The following is a 23,536-nucleotide window of genomic DNA, read 5'->3' on the forward strand; positions in this document are numbered from 1 at the left end:
GTTCAGTGGTCTTCAGGCACAACATCGCTGTACAGCGGACTGGCGGCGGACCCCCACCTCCTCCCCCACAACTAACAACATGGGAGGAGCAAGTCTTGACCATCATGCATCCAGAGGGCCTCGAGGAGTCGGTGGAGGAATGGACACTGGTAAGTCAAATCTTAACTATCATAACCCCCACCCTACCTGATTGCTATCACACACCCCCACCCTCACCCCCTCCCCTATCACTCAAACTACTCACTAATGTACTAATAACACAAACCACTCATCCCAACACCAAGCCCTGCATGACACAACTAAGCATGGTCACCCCTCACCAAAGCATGCTCACTGTACATACCCAGAACAACCCCCTAACCATCATCATACAAACCCACAGACAGGAATGCTTTCACTGGGGTACACAAACACCCACCCATTGCACACCCTTACACACACAGATGCAATAATCATGCTCTTATATCCCTGCAAGACCACTAAGGAACGTCACCACACCGGAGGGTCCAGACAACTCCACTCCACCCACAGAAGAGGCCCACAGTGACGACAGCAGCTCTGCCCTACTGGATCCTGATGACCAGCCCGGACCATCGTGGGCCTCAGGACAGTCGGTTCCCCTTGCACAGGCACAGCCCAACACTGACCTTCCACCCTCTGGTAACACCAGCACAGCACCCACCCAGCGGGCCCATACCTCCGTACCCAGGACACGTCAATCAGCGGTGTGTCCACCACTACAGGGAACCCAGGATAACCCACCACCCCAACAACAACAGGGACCTGGGTGCAGTGGTAGTGGGCACACGGTCCAGGGGACAGAGGCACAGGAACACAGGGGAACTGGGAGGGCTGCTGTGCGACAGGGGGCGGACAGGCCCAGGAAACCCACTCTCCACGAGGCCCTATCCTCCATCATGGGAGCATACCACCACTCCCAGGAGACAATGGCGACGGTCCTGGCTAAGTTTCAGGAGACCAGCGCCTGCAGGAAGAGCAGTATTTGGGGTTCAGGTAGGAGCTCAGAACCATCAGCTCCGCCCTGGGCACCATCGTAGGGGTGCTGAAGGACATACAAAAGACCATGAGGGACACCGTGGCACTCCAAGGGGCCCCTGACACTAGCCTGGACTATGAATTGCCCACCACCTCCGCCGGCGCTAGTGGACAGGACGCCCCGCCACAGGACCACCACACCAGCACCCCACCCCCTGCAGACGGACAACCACCACGCAAGCGGTCCCTGAGATCCAGGAACAGGACAGAGCAAGATGGCAAGACCCCCCCCCAGGAAATGAGACCACCCTGATTGTCCCCCCACTGTCCCACTTTGTTACCCTGTCCATACTTAAACTGCCTCAGCTCCACTTCCTATGCCCATATGGGCAGTGCACCTGTGTGACCAATGGACTGGACTCTGCCATGGACATTCCTCCACCGTCCCCCATCACCATATTACAACCCCCCTCAATTTGTGAGCACTTAAATAAACACCCTTGAACCACAAAACAATCTGGAGTCAGTCTGTGATTTGGTAAATATGTATTATCAATGACAGTGTCAAAATGCGTTTCCAATTGTAAAGCCAACATACCTATGTCACACATCACAAGTCCTTGAAGGATGCAAGCAGATGACACACGTTGGTAACCACACCTGTGAAACCGTAATGGGAAGGTACAACTCAGTGACCAAATACTGCTATGAAATGACAGACAGGATAGAGGATAGAAGTGTGAAAGTGAATGTAATGGTAAAAAAAAAAAAATTCTCACCTGTGTGTCACTGGAAATATTGCTGTATGACTGACTCCCTGTTGTTGATGTCTTCTTCCTCAGCTTCCTCCTCATCACTGTCCACAGGCTCCACAGCTGCCACAACACCATCATCTGGACCATCCTCCTGCAGAAAAGGCACCTGGCGTCGCAAAGCAAGATTGTGAAGCATCGAGCAGGCGATGATGATCTGGCACACCTTCTTCGGTGAGTACAATAGGGAACCACCTGTCATATGGAGGCACCTGAACCTGGCCTGCAGGAGGCCGAAGGTGCGTTCAATCACCCTCCTAGTCCGCCCATGGGCCTCATTGTAGCGTTCCTCTGCTCTGGTCCTGCGATTCCTCACTGGGGTCAATAGCCAGAACAGGTTGGGGTAACCAGAGTCCCCTAATAGCCACACACGGTGCCTCTGGAGTTGACCCATCATATAAGGGATGCTGCTATTGCGCAGGATGTAGGCGTCATGCACTGAGCCTGGGAACATAGCATTTACCTGGGAGATGTACTGGTCTGCCAAACATACCATCTGTATGTTCATGGAATGATAACTCTTCTGGTTCCTGTGAACATAGGCTGGGACATCCCTGATGCCATGGCCACTGTTGTCTGAAAAGACCCACTTGCAAGGAAATGGAGCACTGACAGCACCTGCATGTCAGGAGGGATTCCAGTGGGATGGCGGATTGGTGACATCAGGTCTGGCTCCAACTGGGTACATAGTTCCTGGATAGTGGCATGGTCAAACCTGTAGGTAATGATTAAATGTCGCTCCTCCATTGTCAACAGGTCCACCAGCGGTCGGTACACCGGAGGATTACGCCATCTTCTCAAATGTCCCAGCTGACGGTGCCTAGGAAGGACAACAGCGACCACAGAGTCAACAAAATCCCAGGTATGTACCCACAGATACACAGAACACGACACCAAACACAAAACTCTTCCTGTATGTGTGTCGAGTGTAGGCCTAGGTATGTGTGACGCCCTAGTAAATGAAGCCATGTGGGCCCCTGAAATGGCAGCTGCCTGATCTCTAAACTGGGACAATGGGATGTGAGGTATCTGCGCTGGCGTTGTACACCGTCGCGGTAGGCGGTCGTAGACCGCGGCGCAATGCTGCATTGGTTAACATTGGACCCTATGGGTCCCAGGAGCCAATGATGAAGTGCGCCGGCGGTGATGATATGCACCGCCGCGGACGTCACCGCCACGGACGTCACCGCCATTTTCTATCTGTTTAATCACTCGATACCTGATCTTCGACAGGAGAGGACCTACCCTGCAGGTGCTGTTGTGACCTCGGTCTGGAAGAGACAATGGCAGCTGCGTCTGGGGAAAGGGCCCCTGCCTTCACTGCTCAGGAGTTGGAGAAGCTAGTAGACGGGGTCCTCCCCCAGTACACGCTACTCTACGGTCCTCCAGACCAACAGGTAAGTACACAGGGAGCACGTTGTATGGGCTATGCCTGGGTGGAGGGGGCTGGTTGTAAGAGGGAAGGGGGCAGAGTTCAGGGAACATGAAGGACTGCGAATGCATGTGCCACATGGCAAGGGTAGGGATGGCGGTAACTCACATCGACGGTGCAGTTGGTAATGACTTCTCTTCTTCCGCTGTGCATGTCATGTAGGTCAGCACCCACCAGAAGAAGGACATTTGGCATGCCATCGCCAAGGACTTCCGGACCCTGGGGGTCCACCAGAGACGGGGCACCCACTGCCGGAAAAGATGGGAGGACATTCGCCGCTGGAGCAAGAAGACGGCGGAGGCTCAGCTGGGGATGGCCTCCCAACGTGGGAGGGGTGCCCGTCGCCCCATGACCCCCCTGATGTTCCGGATCCTGGCAGTGGCCTACCCGGAGTTGGATGGGCGCTTGAGGGCATCACAGCAGACACAAGGGGGTGAGTACACCCTCATTCTGGGGACTTTGCACGCAGTTGAGGGGTCTGGGTGTGGGAGAAGGGCTATGGGTTTCCCTAGGCCAGGGTGACTTACATAGGCTTGGCCCCTCCGTAATGCAGGCCATGTGCCACTCCACCCCACCTCAGTTGAGGGCAAAGTACAGGTATACATGCCCCTGTGGCATCCATGTGTGCAGATGTCCACCATAGCCATGTAGGCCATATCCCAGGAATTGCATCTGTAGAGGCCAAGAGCACGGCATAGTGCAGGGGGCTGCTGTGTCTGTATTGTCCGCCAACGGTAGCGGTAGCCATGCACTCAACCTGTCTTTCTTCTGTCGTCACCCCCCCTTTTTCTGCTCTCCCTGTTCTTTTGTGCATCAGCATCATCAGGCGGAGGTACAGTGGCACCGGAGCAAGAGGGAGCTGCATCCCACATGGCCATGGAGGGCCACACCACGGACTCAGAATGCACCAGTGGGACGGAGGGCGAGGGGAGCTACACGTCGGTCACCGGATCACCAACCAGCGACATGGACTCGTCCGCCGATGGGAGCTCCCTTGTGGTGGCGGCACCATATGTGCCCCCCACTTCTACAGGTACAGCCGCCACCACCCCTATCAGCACCGCCCTCCCAGCAGCCCCTCAGCGTTCGCCCCGTGCCCGCTCACCCAGGAGGGTGGGCATCACCTTCGCCCCAGGCACCTCAAGCCCTGCCCCTGTCACCCCTGCTGCCCTCAGTGAGGAGGCCATTGACCTCCTCAGGCCACTCACTGTTGGGCAGTCTACCATTGTGAATGCCATCCAGGGTGTAGAAAGGGAGTTGCAACACACTAATGCATTCCTGGAGGGCATTCATTCTGGTCAGGCTGCCCATCATCGATCTCTGGCCTCAGCTCTGATGGCAGCCATTGTCTCTGTGTCTAGCCTCCCCCCTCCAACTTCCTCCACTCAGACCCAATCCCCTGTACCCCAGTCTATCCCAAGCACACCATCAGACAAGCATGCATACACCTCAACACAAAAAAGTAGCTCAGGCAAACATAGGCACCACACAACCCACAGGCACACACACAAGCACAGACACAGCAACATCCACTGCCTCCACTGTGTCCCCCTCCTCGTCGTCTCCCTGCTCCATCCCAGTGTCATCTACACTCTCACCTGCATGCACTACATCTACAGCCACTAGGACTCACACCAGAACACCCAGCACCACGCCCCGCTCACCTGCACTTACCACCCCCACTACCATTTACACGTCCCCTGTGTCCTCTCCCAGTGTGTCTGTGACGCCCCCTCCCAAAGTACACAAATGCGGGCACCCACACACCCAACATCCATCCACCTCACGACAGCCTCCAGTACCTGCACCTGCACCCAAAACACCTAAAGTGACACCTCCTACAACCACCTCCTCTTCTTCCACTCCCAGACCCCCTCCAGCTACACATCCCAGTGTCCGTCAGAAACTCTCCGTCAGCAACGTTGACCTCTCCCCCAATTCATAAGTCCCGTAGTAGTGCCTCAGCCAAAAAGACTCCAGTACCAGTGGTGCGTGTTACAGGTGTGTGGAGTGCACCGGCCACCAGGGCAGGCAGTGTGACACGGAGCCAAAGCACTGCCAGTCCACCCCCTGTAAAGCATCTCAAGTTGGAAAGTGGCCGACGGGACAGGGTGAAGACTCCTTGCGGCAAAACTGCTCACAAGGGTCCCAGGGGGATTGCAGAGTCAGCTGTGACTCCTCCAAAGGTGGTGAAGTGCCAGAAGAAGTCTGCACAGTATGGTAAGAGCAGCACAGCGGAGAAGGGCGCCATCCTCCCCGGCGGTCGGGATGCCACCGCCAGCACCGTCGTCACTGGTCAGGAGACCACCGCCGGAGTCAGTGCCCAGGAGGGCCCCGGCGGCCACAGCCCCGCTGGGCAATGAGGGACTGTCATGCCACACACCAATGCACAGGTCAGAGACCGCCAAGGCACCGCTGAACAAGGAAATCACCGCCATGGTGAAGACCGTTGAACAGGGCAAAGCACCGCTGAACAGGGCAGAGACCGCCATGGCAAAGCACCGCTGAACAAGGAATTCACCGCCATGGTGAAGACCGCTGAACAGGGCAAAGCACCGCTGAACAGGGCAGAGCACCACTGAACAAGGAATTCACCGCCATGGTGAAGACCGCTGAACAGGGCAAGACACTGCTGATGAGGGCAAAGCACTGCTGAAGAAAGAAAACACCGCCACATCAAGCATCGTTATCCCATGTACAGCTGGGACAGTGACGGAATAGGAACCGTCACGGGGAGCCTAATGCAGTCTGGGCACCATTCCCCCTCCAGAACCAGTGGAGACATGCTTCCACTCCGTCTGTCCTTAACAGGATGCAGCACTCTGGGCACCAGTCCCCCTCCAGAACCAGTGGAGACTGTTATCCATTTGAGAAACTGTGGCTTTGCACTCCCCAGGATGGTACAGTGGGCAAACCACCCACTGTAGAGACTTGAGAGACTGTGGCTTTGCACTCCCCAGGATGGTACAGTGGGCAAACCACCCACTGTAGAGACTTGAGAGACTGTGGCTTTGCACTCCCCAGGATGGTAAAGTGGGCAAACCACCCACTGCAGAGACTTGAGAGACTGTGGCTTTGCACTCCCCAGGATGGTACAGTGGGCAACCCACCCACTGCAGAGACTTGAGAGACTGTGGCTTTGCACTCCCCAGGATACATCAATGGGCATGGAGCCCCATCGTGGATCTGGTGTGGTGCTGTAATCCGGCTGAGGTGCCCCCCCCTTCGCCTTCCCCCTGAGATGCCTGTTGTATTTCTATCTGATGCCCCAGCAGTGTTCTCTCCGTTTGTGGACAGGTATCTAGTGTGGGCCTCACCCATGCATTTTTGGCCCAGTGGTGCACGGACATTGATATGTGCATACCTGCACTACTTCTCGTAATGTATATACTTTTGAATGTGTATATACTGTATATCTGTGTATATTTGGTAACTGTATTTTGATACATTACAATTTTTGAACTGATTTCCTTTTGTCTTTGCATTCTTCCGGGGGGTTGCGGATTGTTACTGTGATGTTTGGAAATGCATTGGTGTGTGTGTTGTAATGTGCGAGGGTGAGGGTGGGGGTGTTGCGTGTGTGTCCCCCTGACTTTTGCCTCCCCCCTCCCCTATATCGTAGGTGCAGTACTCACCATTGTCTTTGCTGCCGCCGTTGCTGACAAGGGCAGGGGGGATTTGTAATTCCGCTCCATGGTGTCCTCCTTCCTCGTGGGATGTGTAGAGGTGAGCGTTTTCCCATTGAAAAAGCTGTTTCCGCCGTGTTTTTATCCACGGTGAATCCGCCCCAGAAAAGGTGGCGGATTGGCGGGCTGTGATACTGTGGGCGGTACATTGTCTCCCGCCTGTCTGTTGGCGGTGACCGCCGCGCTGCTTGTCTGTACCGCCGTGGCGGTCGGAGTGTTAAAGTGGCTGTCTATGTTGGCGGTTTCCGCCACGGTCATAATTCCCTTTTTTTGTCCGCCGGCCTGTTTGCGGTATTACCGCACCTTTAACACCGTCCGCCAGGGTTGTAATGACCACCTATGTTTTGTCGCTTGGAACAGGTGCGAGCGGAGACAGAGAACCGGCACATGACAGACAAGAGCGAATGGGAAGAAAAGATGACAAGACAATTGCAGATTGGACGAGGGTGGACAGTAGCAGGGCTACGAAGACAACATGGAGTTTTTAGGGGATGGAGACTTGCACGCTCAAGACGCTAGCAACTGACTTTTAAGGTACTAGACTGATTAAATAGGAGCAGGAAGAAAGGAGGACTGGACTAATGAGCGGCAAGTTCAAGGGGGGGAAGGGAGGGAGGAGGGTAGGGGAATGGGGAATGGTTTGATAGGAGTTAATATGTATAGCGAGGCTTTAGTTTTGTAAGGCACAAGGCCAAGGGAAGTAAATTGTGAGTGCACCTGTTTCCAATAAAGCGACCTTTTACACACCAAAAGGGAGTAATGGTGCTGATTTATTCTCCTGCAAGCGCCAGGCATTTGCGAGGGAGCGCCATCATTAGCATATATTCGCATAGTGTGAAGAGCAAGTGCCCCAGATGTTCATCAAGGATGATCGGCAAGGGACCCCCAAGGCTGTTGTACGAAATCAAGCTGCAGAAGTACGTTTTTCATGATGCCAGGGGTCCCTTGCATTGCATCTGCAAAACAGTGTTTTCATGGACTTTGAGAGATGTGGTGGCCAACCCTCTGTTGTTAAGAACAGAATGGATGATACTCGGCATCAGAGGATTTTACAGAGTCTGTGGGATCACATCTCCCTTGCTGCCATGCATATTACAAGCTGCTTTTTATTTAGTATTTTAAAGGTAATTTAATGGTAATATAAAAATAACCAAAATAAAAAAACACACTTTTAGCCAGCTGTATCAACGAAGAGTAAAGAACTATCCTTAGATGGATTTGAAGAACGGGCACAGAAATTACAAAGTCACGCAGAGTGAAAGGAACTAATTGGTAAAGTTAGCTGAGCCATAGCCCCATAATGTATGCTTTTGTGGGAGGAAACAAAATGTGAAAGAATTAAACAGCATAATGGGTGAAGCCCGCTGAAGAAATGCCCCTCTATTTATATATTTTGTATTCATGTTTTTGAAAAAAACAATAGTCCAACAAAACTTCTAAAGGTGTCTCAAAGCCCAGACCTAAAAATAAACCTATCAGCTTTGCCAATGCATATTTTAGTTGTGACTAAGTGGAGCAAGAAAAGTGGCACTGCACTGGGTTCAGCACCACTTTAAAAAAAATCTGCCCCCATGTCTTCTGTTATGCAATCCTAACATGTCAGAACAAGGGAATGAAGGCACATAACTTGGCAGTTTGCCACTTGAAGTTATCAGCTTGATGTTTTCAAGCCTTATTGTTTCCATTGGTAAGTGCCATATTCATCAGGCTTAGAATTGCAAGCCTGGCTCACTTGACATGCTTAATTAAATGTAACATTCTTAATAAGGAGGAAGTGAACCTTTTTCACTTGAAAATATAATTTTCTTCTCAGAATCTTGACTATTAAACTTGTTCTTCTTGTTTTAGAGAATGCCACTGCACCCTTCCCCTTTTCCACATGTCCTCAAGAATTAACCTTTACAGTACAGCCAGAGTCAAGACTTTGGGGCACATTTACAAGATAAAGATGCAGCCAGGTGTTGCAAGCTATCTGGTAGCGTCATGCTGTGCCAATAGGAAAGTGCAGGGATGTGTCGTATTTACATCAATACAATGCATCCCTGTACTTTCCTCAGTGCTGGCACCCAATTGGCAGCCTAGCGCCAACGCTGGCACCCTTGTGCCATGGTGCATGGGTGCCTGCGTTTCAGGGATGATTGTTTATGTGCAGGAAGGGACACCTTCCTGCACATAAACAAGCACTAATGGTGTTTTCTTCCTTCTATGTGTGCCGTAGAATGCAGCACACATAGAAGAGGAAACAACAAGGAGAAATAAAGATATTTCTCCTCATTGAGCCACTTTTAGGCCATCCCTAGGGTGGCATAGGAATCTGACGCATTCCTAGCCTTGTAAATATGGGAATCCATCAGATTCCATGCCTTTTGTGTGGGAAGACCCACAGCAACATCCTTATAATGCCATATTCACACAGCATTATGTGTGAAAGAGTCCATATTTACAAGGCCATGAAAAGCCATACAGAGTGGCTTTGCGTGGCCTTGTAAATATGGGCCAGCACACTGAGCCACTACAGCATAAAAAATATGCTGCTCGAGTGGTGCTAGGGGTTTATAAACATGCCCCTTTGTCTTATAGATTTTTCATCCATGTCTGTTACAGATGGTTTAAGGCAAAATCTTGTTCCACCATTGTTGCTTATTGTGTATCAAGGAATAGAGAAAATAATTTGTGCACAAAGGCAAGAACATACATTGACTCATTCAATTCTAAGATAGCTTTTTATACATTTTAAGGAATTTGGAAATGCATTTTATCCACTTTCAAAGGTAAAATCACTGGATTATGGGTCTCATTTACATGCCCCTTGCGCCGCCGCTGCATAATTGTTTTTGATGCAGATGCGGCACTAGCAAAGCATTACACTGCTCCATATTTACAAACTGACAAATTGGGCCCAATGCATCAGTTTGTAAAGTCCTGCATCACATTATACCTGCACCAGCTATAATGTATGCAGTATAGGCGTTCCCATGGAAAAAGTCACGTAGAACTGATGGAGTGAAATTTACAACTTTTCACTGCATCACTCTACGACTTCTCTGCATCAAAATTTTACCTCCTGCTTTGACCAGGCATAACATTGATGCAGGGTTTCTTCCAATGGGACTCTCCTCACATTGCTGGAGTTGCTTTAGTTTAACAAAGCAACTCCAGCAATTCATCACCTTAGTGCAGATGCATCAGAATTTCTGTCACATCTGTGAAAATGTGCGCCATGGAGCTCTATATTTTAAATACAGAACATCAATGGCGCTGTTAGGGGATGAGCAGCAGACACAAGAAATCTGACGCATTGATGACGATGCGTTAGTTTTTTGCAAAGGAGGCCCCATGTTTGAATCAAAATCAGATCGTTCCATACGTTATTACATTGGCACCAAAAAACAGTGCAAATGCATCTTGCTCATTTTTAATGGGCTATTCATGCCTTAGTATTTTTATTCCTCCAATTACTTGTACAAAAGGACTTATAAGCATGAACATATCCTGTGTGAATTTAAGCTAAATCTTCTTATCACAGAGATTCCATACCTCTTCAACCATAAACTGTGGTTTCTGAGCCTGAGTATACATTCTCTACTGACTTAATTACAAAACTTATTTTTTGTTTAGAATATTTCTCATGTGAACTTTTATCTGACCATGGCTCTAAATATACTTTCCATTTTGGAATAGTGTTTGTTTTGGATATGGTTAGAGCATGTTTTAACACATGGTTACTATCTTTAATCTAATAGTCAAACAGAGTACCTATCATTCAAAAGAGCAATATTTGCAGCATTTTAAGACTAACACCGAGAGTAACTTGACATAATTACAGCCTATGGTGGAATTTCCTTACAGTATTATTCCTCCACTGTAGGAGGCTGGCCTGGTTTGTAGTGGGTACCACAGGTGCTTACACCTTATATCAGGTCCATTTATCACTTATCAGTGAAATGTAGTCAGTGTCTAGACGCCACGCTTTCTAGAGGTAACGATAGGCAGGGCAGCCAAGGCTGAACTAGGAGACATGCAAAGCTTATGCAATACCACAGTAGTCACACAGTGTCATACTCAGTGTTGCCAAAAATAGGTACTCTATTTTATGGACACAAGAACAAAAATACTTTGGAGACTATACTCCCTTAGGAGGTAAGTAAATTATACACAATATACACTAGTAACCAAAAACAAGTAAGTAAACAGTCAAAAAATAGTGTAAATAGTGAAAATCACAATAGATTGCAATGGGCCTAGGGAGGACACAAACAATATACTAAAAAAGGGGAATGCGAAAGTAGGTTTCCCACCTAGGCAAGTGTAGTGTGTAGAGGGGCATGGGGAGTGTAAGAATACACCAAAGGTAAATAAAGGTAAATAAAGTACCCCACCCCAGAGCCCAGTAAAGCAGGAGTAATACACAGCAAGTTTCAGAAAGCACATAAGAAGTCGTGGTGGAAGACAGTGCAAGAACCAGAAGAGACTGGAAGACACCAACAATGGATTCCTGGACCTGAAGACCTGTAGCATGAAGAGTCAGGGAGAACAGAAGCCCCTGCTAACCCGGATGAAGGTGCAAAAGGAGAACCACCGGTGAGAAGACATAGGCCCTCATTACAACCCTGGCGGTCCAAGACCGCCAGGGCTGTTTTGGCTGAAGCACCGCCAACAGGATGGCGGTGCTTCAGAGGGGATTACGACCGCAGCGGTAACGCCGCAGTCTCACCGCCATGGCCGGCGGTTTCCTGCCAAATTTGTCTCAGCTGTGATAATCCGACAGGGCAGCACTGCTTGCAGCGCTGCCCAGGGGATTACGAGTCCTCGACTGCCAGCCTTTTCCTGGCGGTTTGAACTGCCAGGAAAAGGCTGGCGGTACGGGGAGTCGCGGGGACCCTGGGGGCCCCATGCAGCTTTTCATCTGTCTGCTATGCAGACTACTTTTGATCTCCTGAGCATGCGGCTATTATAAAATATTTTGGATGTTTGACAAATCTTCACAAATTTTCAAAACTAATACAACAGCTGGTTCAACTGCTGTCATGAAAGTTTCAGGTGATCCGTCAAGTAGAGGCCGAAAGGTTCCCAAGACATGTTTTCCCCATTCATAGTCCGTAGGGTCTTTACACACGCCTACAGCCCGAACAGTTGAACGGAATTACACCAAATTTTGCAAGAAGCTAGATCATGGTGCACAGATGGTGCTTTCTTTGATTTGTGGTAAGTCCGTTCAGTAGTTTCTGAGATATTAAAGGTTAAAAAATATAAATATCTAGGGGCATGGAAGATACATGGATCTAACTGTCCCTGCACTGATTTCTGATTAGCTTCCAATACTTCCAACACTTCAACAAAAAAGATGAACAAAAAGAAAATGGGCCAGGGTAGGGATACCCTGAGCACTTAGCCTTGGTGCAAGAGTCCTCCAGGGACCCTACCAGGGCAAAAAAGCATTTTTTAAAAGAAATCTTGGAAAAATCCACAATTGGATCCACAGATTTTCCTATGATTTAAGAAACAAACGTGCAGTAGCCCACCCACAACCCGCAGACCTTCACCTCCACAAGGCTTTGCATGTAAATTATGCGGGGGCTGAGTGCCCCCCACGAGCCCTGGGGACCGCCACCTTCCTGGGGCAAACTTGTAAAAATACACGGGGACCCACAATGCACCCTTTACCCTGGGGAATGCCACCTCCAAATGACAAATACTTTTTAATCTATGCAAGGAGCCCACACTGCCCCCACACCCTGGAGACCACCTTCTCCCCTGGGTAGTCAATATAATGTATAGAGGGGACACAGCCCCCCTCCTGCCCTGGGGACCACCACCTCCCCGTGGCTCAAGTAACTTAATGAAGGAGGTGCATCTCAGATGCACAGCCCTGGGGACCACCACCTCCCCAAGGCTGAAATCAAACAATGAAGGGGGGTCACACATCCCCACTCATGGAGCCCTGTGTGGCCCTGAGGACCACCACCCCTCAGGGCTGGCTCCTGCTATCTTCCAGGGTGCCCAACCATTTGTTTGCTTTTGGTTGGTGGGAGCCGATAGCTCCCACCAAGCAAAACCAAAAGCAAAAGCAAAAGCAAAAGCTGTCAAACATCTCCCCCTTGCTGTAAGCAGAATTTTCATCTCTTTCCCTGCATGCAAACATGCATGCAGGAAAGAGATGAAAACATTGCTCCTGCAGGCAGGGAGCCTCTACTTAAAGGAGCTCCCTGCTTGAGGTGCCAAAGCCGGCTCCTGTAGGATGTGGCAAGACAGCTAAAACTGTGGGGGCCTTCAGGCTCCTCTCACAGTCCTGTCAGCAAACATTTGTCTTGTGTGCCGCTTAGAAGTGATTTAATGGGGAGACCATTGCGATAACAATAGCAATGGTCTCTCTAAAGAGTGATTTCAAAGCAGCACACACGCAAGATGTTTGCCACAGATGATATAGTTACGTTTTGATGCACAACAGAACAGATTCATCTCTGGCGTACTGGTAAAGCTCTTGGACTGTGACTCAGTAGGTTGAAGGTTCCACGCCTGGTATTTCATGGCAGTGTGTCTGTTTATTTATTAGTGTTTTGAATGGTTACATTCTTTGTGATTGAACAGTGAAGTCTTTTTCCCAGTAAAATCTTTCGGTTGCCTGTCATAGCAATGTCTGAACACCGTATAATCAGGGATATCCTGTGATGTAGTGGTTAAGGTCATTGATACTCACACTGAGGGTTGAGGGTTCTACTAGAGCTGTGTCTGTGGTCATTTCCCCCCTTGATTTTCATTTCAATTTCAAATGTGTAAGGTACATACTGAAAGGTGAGCACGCTCTTTTTAATTGACAAATTCAAAAAATATAAAAATATATAATCTGACAATCACTCACATATCCAATACAGACACTTTCACAATCATCTACACACCCAGATAGACACTCTATAACCCACTATCACACCCAGAGTCACACTGTCCCATCTGCTGTCACAACCAGACAGACACTCTCACACTCACTCTCACACCCACACACTCCCTCACCCACTATCACACCCAGAGACACACTCTCACACCCAGAGAGACACTCTGACACCTACCTTCACAGCCAGACAATCACCTACACACTCTCACACCTAGACACTCTCACACCCACTCTCACACCCAGACAGACACTCTCACACCCAAACACTCTTACACCCACTATAACACCCGGAGAAATATTCACAGACCCAGAGACGCACTCTTACACCCATTCTCACACTCAGACACACCCTGTCACACCCACTGTCACACCCAGACACTTTCACACCCACTATCACCCTCAGACACACCCTCTCACACCCACTCTTACACCCAGACAAACCCTCTCACACCCGCTCTTACACAGACACACACAACCACATCCAGTCTCACACCCAGAGAGACAGTCTCACACCCACTCTCACATCCCATCAAACACTCTTACACCCAGCGTCACACCCAGACACACTCTCACACCCACTCCCACATCCCATCAGACACTTTCACACCCAGTGTCACACCAATACACACTTTCTGACTCCCACTGTCATACCAACATACACACACTCACACCCACTGTTAAATCCACTCTCACACCCAAAGACACACTCTCACAACCAGTTGCATACTTTCTTACTCACTCTCACGCCCACTGTCACACACAGGCACACCATGTCACTTCTACTCTAACACCTAGAGACACCATTTCATACCCACTATCACACACAGAGACACACTTTCACACCCACTCATGTCCAGACAGACAATCACACACTTAGACAGACACTCTCAAAGCCATTTTCACACCCATATAGACAATCTCACACTCAGTCTCACACCTAGAGACACACAGGTTACAGGGACATTATAGTTAGCAAATATAACTTAAAAAACATAGAAATTCACTTAAAAAAAAGGTTAAAGGGACATTATAGTTAGGGTCATATTTTAAACACACAAAACCATACAAATTCACCTGTTATAGTTAGATTTGTTAGATAAGTAACTACAACTTGTGCCATATTGTAACTATAACTCGCGCCCTCGACCATGCACTACTAATTACCCCAGATATTGCAGCACTCATGACATCTTTGATGACATCATTGAAATTATCAATGTAATATTTGCAGTAAAACTATTGAGGAGAAAATTGTACGTGGCATTGGCACGAGTCATAGTTATCTTAGGGCATGAATATTTTTATATATATATATCCATATCTATATATATATATAGCTATATAGATATATAGATATATATTACACAATAGCTCTGTGTTCTTCTCGGTCACTTAAAAAAACAAAGGTTACAGGGATATTATAGTTAGGCTCACATTTTAAACAAACAAAACTATAGAAATTCACTTGTTGGTGGTGAAAGGCTTTTGTCATTTTACAGCTCAGCAAGGATGGCACTGGGCCAATCCTATGCTTAAAGATTTTGCTGTACACATGGAAAAGACTTTGTCGCTTTCTAGCTCAATGTGGATGGCACTGTGCCAATCCTATGCTTGAAAACGTTGCTAGAAAAACAGACATTTGAGAGGAATATTTCTAGAGTATCACTGGTGTTGCTGGGTGCTCCTTACTGGAGATGCTCTCCACCTAAACTTGGGAACTACTCAGAGTTCTTGCTTCTATTTTGCATAATTTAGTTGTCACTCTAACCCTCAAAGGGTTTTATTTTCACACACACACAAACACACGCACACACATGCACACACACTCACAATCACTCTCTTTCTCTCTCACTCAGTCACTCTCAATCACTCACTCAGTCTCGCTATGGAAAAATGAATGAAGAAATCGAGTTTTAGGACCCCTTCCTTCTTCTCACCCCCCACTTGACTGATCACCCCAGCTGAACAGACTGTTGTCGTATCTTTTAAAATTTCATGAAGATTCATCAACTGGTGCAAAAGTTATTGACAAAGCAAAAAACTAGTTTCCTATGGGTCCTAAGTATAACTACCTACTGCTGTTTTCTTTATTTTCACTGAAAAAACAAAAGTAGGTATGAATTTCAGTGACAACATAATGTTTTGAAGTAAAAAACACTGAAATTCACCAATTATATTTAGCATAGCTAACTATAACTTGAACCCTTGACAGGTACTGCTTATGACTAACATATTAGATCACTCATAGGAGTTCTGTGACATCATTTATTACATCACTGACGAGATCTCACATGCCATCATTATTGACGTCACTAATGACATAATTGATGACAAAATTCAAGCTGTGTGTTTGTTTTATAGTTTGCATAGTGGCAGATTACCACCATATTACTTCTCTTCCTAAATTTGTACAACCTGAGTCCAGTTAATGGGTGTTAGTATTTACAAAACACATGCACTACTAATGCAACACATGTGTGTAGAGGTATTGAACGTATTATAAATCTTTGTATTTAGAATAAGGCTGTGTGGAGGTGACAGTTGACAACTTGTGTCTACTATGTCCCAACCAAGTTTTTTGGGTTGACTGAAATGTTTTCTGTTGTGTCCTGTGAGTAGTAATGACAAACCGTGTTGGTTCCTGAAGGACTCTATAGAACTGTGATGTGAGCGTTTGTGTGCGGTGAATGGATTTATGTTTTAGAATGTTGAGTTTGCACTGGCATGCAGAAGAATAATGATGAGTAAGACCAAACTCTTTGTGTGGTCTGTTCATTAAAGAGTACACAGGCTGAAGTTGATGCTACAACTGGAGATGAGATAAGGACATGTAACCCAAAGAGCCAACTGTGCTCTCCCAGAGAGTTTGTTGTGGTCCATCAAACTTCTCATGCATGTCACAGCATCTCAGTTGAAGTGAAGATGATGTTTTCTGTATTAGGAGTCAAAGTGCCACTCCAGCCTGTGCCAAACCTTTGAAGAAGACAAAGGCTGTACAGAGAAATCTATGTAATATTGGCCCGGAGCCTGCTTGCAAAACCGTGAAAGATGTACTGCACCACAACACAACACAGAGCCGTAAGTTAAACAGAACAATAGCGCTAAAGGCAGCAATCACCATGTACAGAGATGTGCCAAAGACAGCGTCAGTTGAATGCAAATAAGTGCTAAAAACAGTGATAGACTGATACAAAGAAACGCTAAAGGCAGTGAAAACCATTACCTACAACGCAAAGAGGTGAGCAGGGTGCAGAGCCCTGCAAGAAACAAAGCCACTACTCAATGTTAAAGAAAAACGCAGTGCCTCGCAGACAGAGTGTGCACACGAAGATCCTGAGGCCAGCATGTCACAAGGCCTGGGTAATGGAAGGAATGTAAGAGGTCCTGGTGGACAGCAGACAATGCTGGAGAGAACTCTGATGTCAATGTCAGTAGCTCCACAAAAGTTTATAATTCTGCTTCATTCTTAAAAGTACCACTTCCATTCAATACTACCAAAAAGCAAAATATTAGTGACAGATGGACTGCCTAGAAAGAGACTTTTTATGATTTCATTGGCGCCCTGGAAGCAACAGATGACAAAAAGATTATTAAACATCTTACGAATTTTGCAGGTGAATGACTGAACGAAGTAATCAAGAAAATGCCAGCCACCTTCTGATGAAAGCAGCGTTGAATGTTAAATTCAATCCAATGGTAAATGCTGATTATGAGCGATATATTTTCAGTCAGGAAGGCCAAAGCGCTGGTGAAAATATTGACAAATTTGTTGAGAGACTTGATACGTTCATCAAACATTGTAAGTTCATTTAATTCAATGATGAATAAGCCATACGTCTTAGAGTCATAAATGGTTGTTTGTCAGATTCCTTCTGATGACAAATGCTGAGAGAAACACTTAGGGGCAGATATTAGAGCCCCACCTTGCACCCCATTAGCATCATTTTTGTTACGCTAAGGTGGTTGTTGTGCTAAATTTACAAAGAGGAGCAATGCATGCATTCTGCCACTTTGTAAATCTTTGCGCTACTTTATGGCTGCGCCAGGCATAATGAATGCAAAGGGGGCGTTCCTGTGATAGGTGAGATGAAAAATGGCGCAACGAAATCTAAGGGATCTTTTTGGGTTATTTTTTTGGCACTTTTAAAGCATGCTCGGAGCAGACGTTAAAAAAAGGCACATCATTGTCTACAATGGGCCTCAATGGGCTTTGCAGGATTAGCATCAAAATCTTTGATGCAAATGCTGCAAGCTCCCAACTAGCCTAAAAAATGTTGACACTAGTTCCATAACTACCGCCATGGTAAGCCCAATCTTAAATACGGTGCACACATGGTGGTGTTAGGGGTGCGCTAAGAGGCACAAGAGAAGTCGAGCTGCACTGAGTGTAGCGCCACTTTTCTTAAATCAGGCCCTTAGTCTGCAGTGAGTACTCATGGCTGCCAGAGCTAAGGAATGTGCAGAACGACAAGCTGCTGACATGGAGGCCACTGGTGCCCAAAGTGAGTCGGCCATAAACATAAAAAGTATGCAGAAACGCAATGCTTAAGAACACAAAGTGATGTCTCAGAGGAAGAATAAACTGCGCTTTAGATGCAGATTTTCATTTCCCCATGAAGGTAAATGTCCTGCCACTGGACAAGAATGACGACCATTTTGGAACAGTTGGCAAGGTAAGGGGAAAACGAATGGCCTGATTTAAGAATCATGGCGCTGCATCCACTGCAGTGCCACTTCTTTGTGCCCCTTGGCACCTCCCTAATGCCACCATGTGTGCGCCATATTTAATATATGGTGCACCATGGCGTAGGTAGGGAACTAGCATCAAAATTTATGATTCTAATTTGGCGGTTTGCAGGATTAGCGCCAAAAAGTTTGGCGCTAATCCTGCAAAGCACATTGAGGCCCATTATAAACAATGGTGTGCCTCCTTTTAATGCCTGCTCTGTGCAGGTGTTAAAAATGCCACAAAAAATGGTGCAAAGAAATCCTTTAGATTTCTTTGCGCCATGTTTTTCCCCCCTAATGGGGGAACACCCCCTTCCATATATTATGCTTTGCACAGGCATAATGTGGCTCATTGTGTTACAAAGTAGTGCAATGCATGCATCATTCCACTTTGTAAATCTGCCACAGCGACTTTGACCTCTTTGGGCCATACTAGCATAAAATAAATTATGCTAATGTGAAGCAAGGAGGTGCTAGGCCCTTTTAAATATGGCCTAAGTATGTCACGCTGGGAAAACAAAATAGACTCCTAAACGTTCAATACTAAATTGTCATATACATTTTTGTCTAAGAGTATTTTAGTTTCAGTGCCAAGTAATAGTGAAAAATATGAATGTGCGATGTTGACGTTTACTTAAAAAAAATTTGCACATCAGACTGGCTACAAGTTGAAAAAAATCCCCCACAAAAGTCAGGCATTGTCCAAAAATCACACAGATTCCATACCTATTATTTAGACAGTGGTGCGTCAATAACCATTATGCCTGAGGAGAAATACAATGAACTGTCTCCATTGCCTCGTCTCACACCGTTGAAAACTAAAGTGTATACATGGGCTGCATCAACGCCATTAAAGAGTCAAGGTTCATTCATAGCAACCCTGAAACATAAAAAGACAAGTGTATAAGCGCCCATTCATGTACTTCAAGATACTGCATCAAGTGTCTGTTTACTCGGTTTCAATACTGCTGATGAAATGGGACTGATATCAGTGAACTACGACATAAATGCTAATCGAGAAATTGTAAGTCAGTTCCCTTTGTTCTTTTTTTCTAGGAATACTAAAAACCATATAATTGAGGATGTTCATCCTGTTGCTCAAGGGCATAGAAAAATTGCATTTTATTTATAAGAAGCTGTTGAGAAAGAGCTAGAGTACTTACTGAGGCATGATAGAATTGAGCGATCTACTGGTCCAACTTTGTGGGTGTCGCCCACAGTGGTAGTATCTGAAAAGGACAGTGAAGGAGCTCTATGCATTTGCGTTGACATGCATCAAGGTAACAAAGCTATTGAGAGAGAATGTCATCCCAGTCTGCTCATTGCCAACATGATCACACAGTTAAATGATGCCAACGTCTTCTCTCCCCTTGACCTGAACAAAGGATATGGGCAAATCCTCCCAGAATTGAATGTTGGGGTTTGTGATTACAGGAATATCACTACACTGTTGTGCATCGACCAGAGAGGGATCAGAATCCGGCTGACTACTTTACATGACTGCCAGGACAGTATAATGGTACCCCTTCCAAAGTGGCTGAAGCTTACATTAACTTCATTGTTAAAACGTCAAAGTCAAAAACTCCTGTTGCTGTTTCTTTGGAACAATTTATTTCACGCAACCTCTCACATGTGACAGTGAATTTTAGAAGTTCATGAATGTAAATGATGAACTATCTATTACTCAAGAAGGTATTGTTTTTACAAGGTTCAAAAATTGTCATACCATAGAGTCTTCAACAACAAGTGATTGAAGTGGCCCACAAATGACACTGTGGAATTGCTGCTACCACACAAGCTCTTCACGTTCACATTTGGTTCCCTCATCTTGATAAGAAAGTTGATAAAGATTTAAAAGCCTATCATTGGTGCTATTTCTTATCTCCCAAATTCTCTCCATGTCCCTTGAATAAGTCAGACTTGCCAAAACATGTATGAGAGAAAGTTAGTGTGGACTTCTTTGGTCCTCGTGACAATGGACATCACCTGATAGTGATTATCGATGAGTATTCTCGTTTTCCACTTGTTGAAAATCTTTTGTTGATTACTCAAGAGAACATAATTGAAAGATTAGATGGATTATTTGAATTATGGGATGTTACCTCAATAGTGAAACCTGAGAGTGGTCCACCTTTCAACAGTTGACAACTCAGAAACTTTCTTACACAACTTAATATGAAGCATCATAAAATCATACGTCTTTGACCAAAAGCAAATAGCGTTGTTTTAAGCTTTATGAGCACCTAAAAATAGATGACAGTGTGCAAAATTAGAGAAGCTTAGTTTACAATCAGCTATCCATGCCACCTTTTGAAATACAGATGGACTCCTTATTCAACAACAGGTGAAAGGCTTGTCCCACTGATGTTTGGGAGAGCCAGGATGACCAAGTTACCACAATAGACCAACAGAAGATTCAACACTGATGGTGAACTTTATCAGAAAGACTTAGATTATAAACAAAAGATGAAAGTGTATGCAGACAAACATAGAGATGCCAAGAACATTACCTTTTGTGAACGAGGTCCAGTGTTGGTGCGACAGAAGAGAAAGTGTAAATCTGATGTTCCTTTTAATGCTGAACCATTTGAAGTGGTGACTGCTCACCATCTTGGGAAGGCTAATATGAAAAACTCTTCATACTTTAAACCTCTGCCTTTACCTTCAAGAGTTCTTAATGTCCTAGCTGAGACTGGCTCAAATGAGACTGCAGAGCAACCCCTGATTGCATCTTTCTCCATGTCACCGGTCTCATTCGTGGATGCTACTCATCTCACATCCCAGCTTTAAAAGACCCAATCAGGGCTTTTGGTAAAAGCTCCAAAAAGGAGTTATAGAAGAGTTATAATATGTATATACATCAGTAAAAGTGTCGTTTTGTTACACGGATGGGGGAAGTTGTGTGAATAGTAATGAAGGGACCCTTTTTTGGTTCCTGAAGGACTCTGTAGAACTCTGCCATGAGCATTTGGGTGTGGTGACTGGATTTCAGTTTTAGAATGCTGAGTTTGCTCTAGCACGCAAAAGACAAATAACGTGTAAAACCAAGCTCCGTGTGTGTTTATTTTAGGAGTGTCCAGGCTGGGGAGTATGCTGCTGTTTCAAACAAGGCAAAGATTCGACATAGCAGATAATAAGTACTGTAATGAGAATTTGGACAGAATTGTCGCAGCATGACAATTCTTACAGACACCTGTGTGCACACCAGGTACTAACCTATGCACATGTTTCATTAGCTTCAGAAGATGGGCTAAGTGCAAAGTTCTTACCTTTTACCACAGTATGAAGGCTGCAGATAGTATACCCTTTAGCAATAAGAACAGATGATCAACAGAATGCTGAACAATGTCAAACATTCACCCCCACTCACAGATCATGGCCAAAATCCATAGTTTTTTTGCTTGCCTATTTACTCCTAGTGCACCTGTTTTAAGGTTCCCTGTTGCATAAACACTGAAAGCGTGCCCTATGGCAATACGGGCCCTAGACCTTTAGGCTACATCTTTGTTTTTATATTCTTGACATTTGTTTTACCTAATGCTAATGCACACAAAACAAGAATGCACATTTGACAAGGCCAGACCTGCTGCTTTCTTCATTGATTCCTGGGCCCTTCTCCCACTTTCTAATTGTCTAACTTGCAAAGTAATAAACAAGGACAATGCCTTCTTGAAGTGTCTGTAGTTGAATCAGTAGGCCTTAAAGCTCCTGTTATTACTTCCCACACCCATCCTCAAACAAACAGCAGGGGTTCCTGACTCACAGCACTTTTACATAAAAGAGTGACTTTCAGTGATCTTGCAGAGACAATATGAGGCTGATTTTTGCTTTCCAAGAAAAACGAAAACATATGTGCATGAAATATCATTGCCCCCTTCAAGGTACTAATAATCAGGCCTTAGTGCATTCAGGCCTGATGCAAACAGGTCAAAATAAATATTTCTTTAGATGGTCAGCTGAGTAGCCTTGTGCCAAACGTTTTTACTCTGCGTTGCCTCTAAACCTGGCTCTTTTGAGTCAGCTATGAGTTAGTGATCTGGCGAAGAGGCAGATAAATCCATTGCCTGGTCCTCAGCAACCATTATGGTCCTGCCCTCGGCCTCTGACCTCTTACTTTTTTTTGAGAGCAGGGCTGTAAGTGGGGTGAAAGAATAGTGGGGTCTCTGAAATGTGTAACTAGGAATCCTTTCCAAAAGGTGTGGCCTATGTAAAAAAAAAGGGCTTAGCTTAAAACATGTACCCTAAAAACTTCTATTTCCTACAGTGCACGACCCAACCAGTATTTTGGTACGTCCCTGTCAGCTTTCTGTTATTGCAACCAAACATGTCACACAATAAAGTACCTGCAAAACAAGCCAGGCTTATTGACTTTGCAAATGCCTATTAGCACTCTTTGATATATCCATGATTTCGCTGTGAATTATTTGATTGAAAAGTTTAAAATTTTGAAAATATGAAACTGAATTAAACACTCCTAATGTCTGTAGAAGGTGTAGTGATTCTCAATCAATCATGTACAAAACTTCCCATCAACTTCCTCTTTAGTCTCTGGGCCCGATTCACAAAAGTAAACTTAGACTTTGGTCAAAATCTAAAGCAGAAGTCTAGGTTTCTGTCTTCAGGAATTCACAAAGTGCATTTACCAATATGATCTTTCATTCTGCACTCTGTGCAGATTAGCTGCACTCACGGAGGACACTCTGCACTCGGAGGCAGCATCTCCACACTTGGGGGCGGAAAATCTGCACTTGGGGCGAAGTGATTTTAATTCCACATCCCTGCAGAGTATAAATACCACTAGCCACCCTGCACCAAAAGCCCACATCCAAGGCTCTGGTATTCACACCAACACTGCACCTGCCTACTCTGTGCTTGGTAAAAACTGAAGACATTCTACCTCTGAGGAGGAAAGAAACTTACACTGAGAAGGAGACCACCATGACACTTTAGTTCATAGTGAGGCATTACAAAAGACTGCATGGTCCCCCCCCCC

The sequence above is a fragment of the Pleurodeles waltl genome, chromosome 7 (assembly GCF_031143425.1).
Source record: "Pleurodeles waltl isolate 20211129_DDA chromosome 7, aPleWal1.hap1.20221129, whole genome shotgun sequence".
NCBI classification, from domain to species: Eukaryota; Metazoa; Chordata; class Amphibia; order Caudata; family Salamandridae; genus Pleurodeles; species Pleurodeles waltl.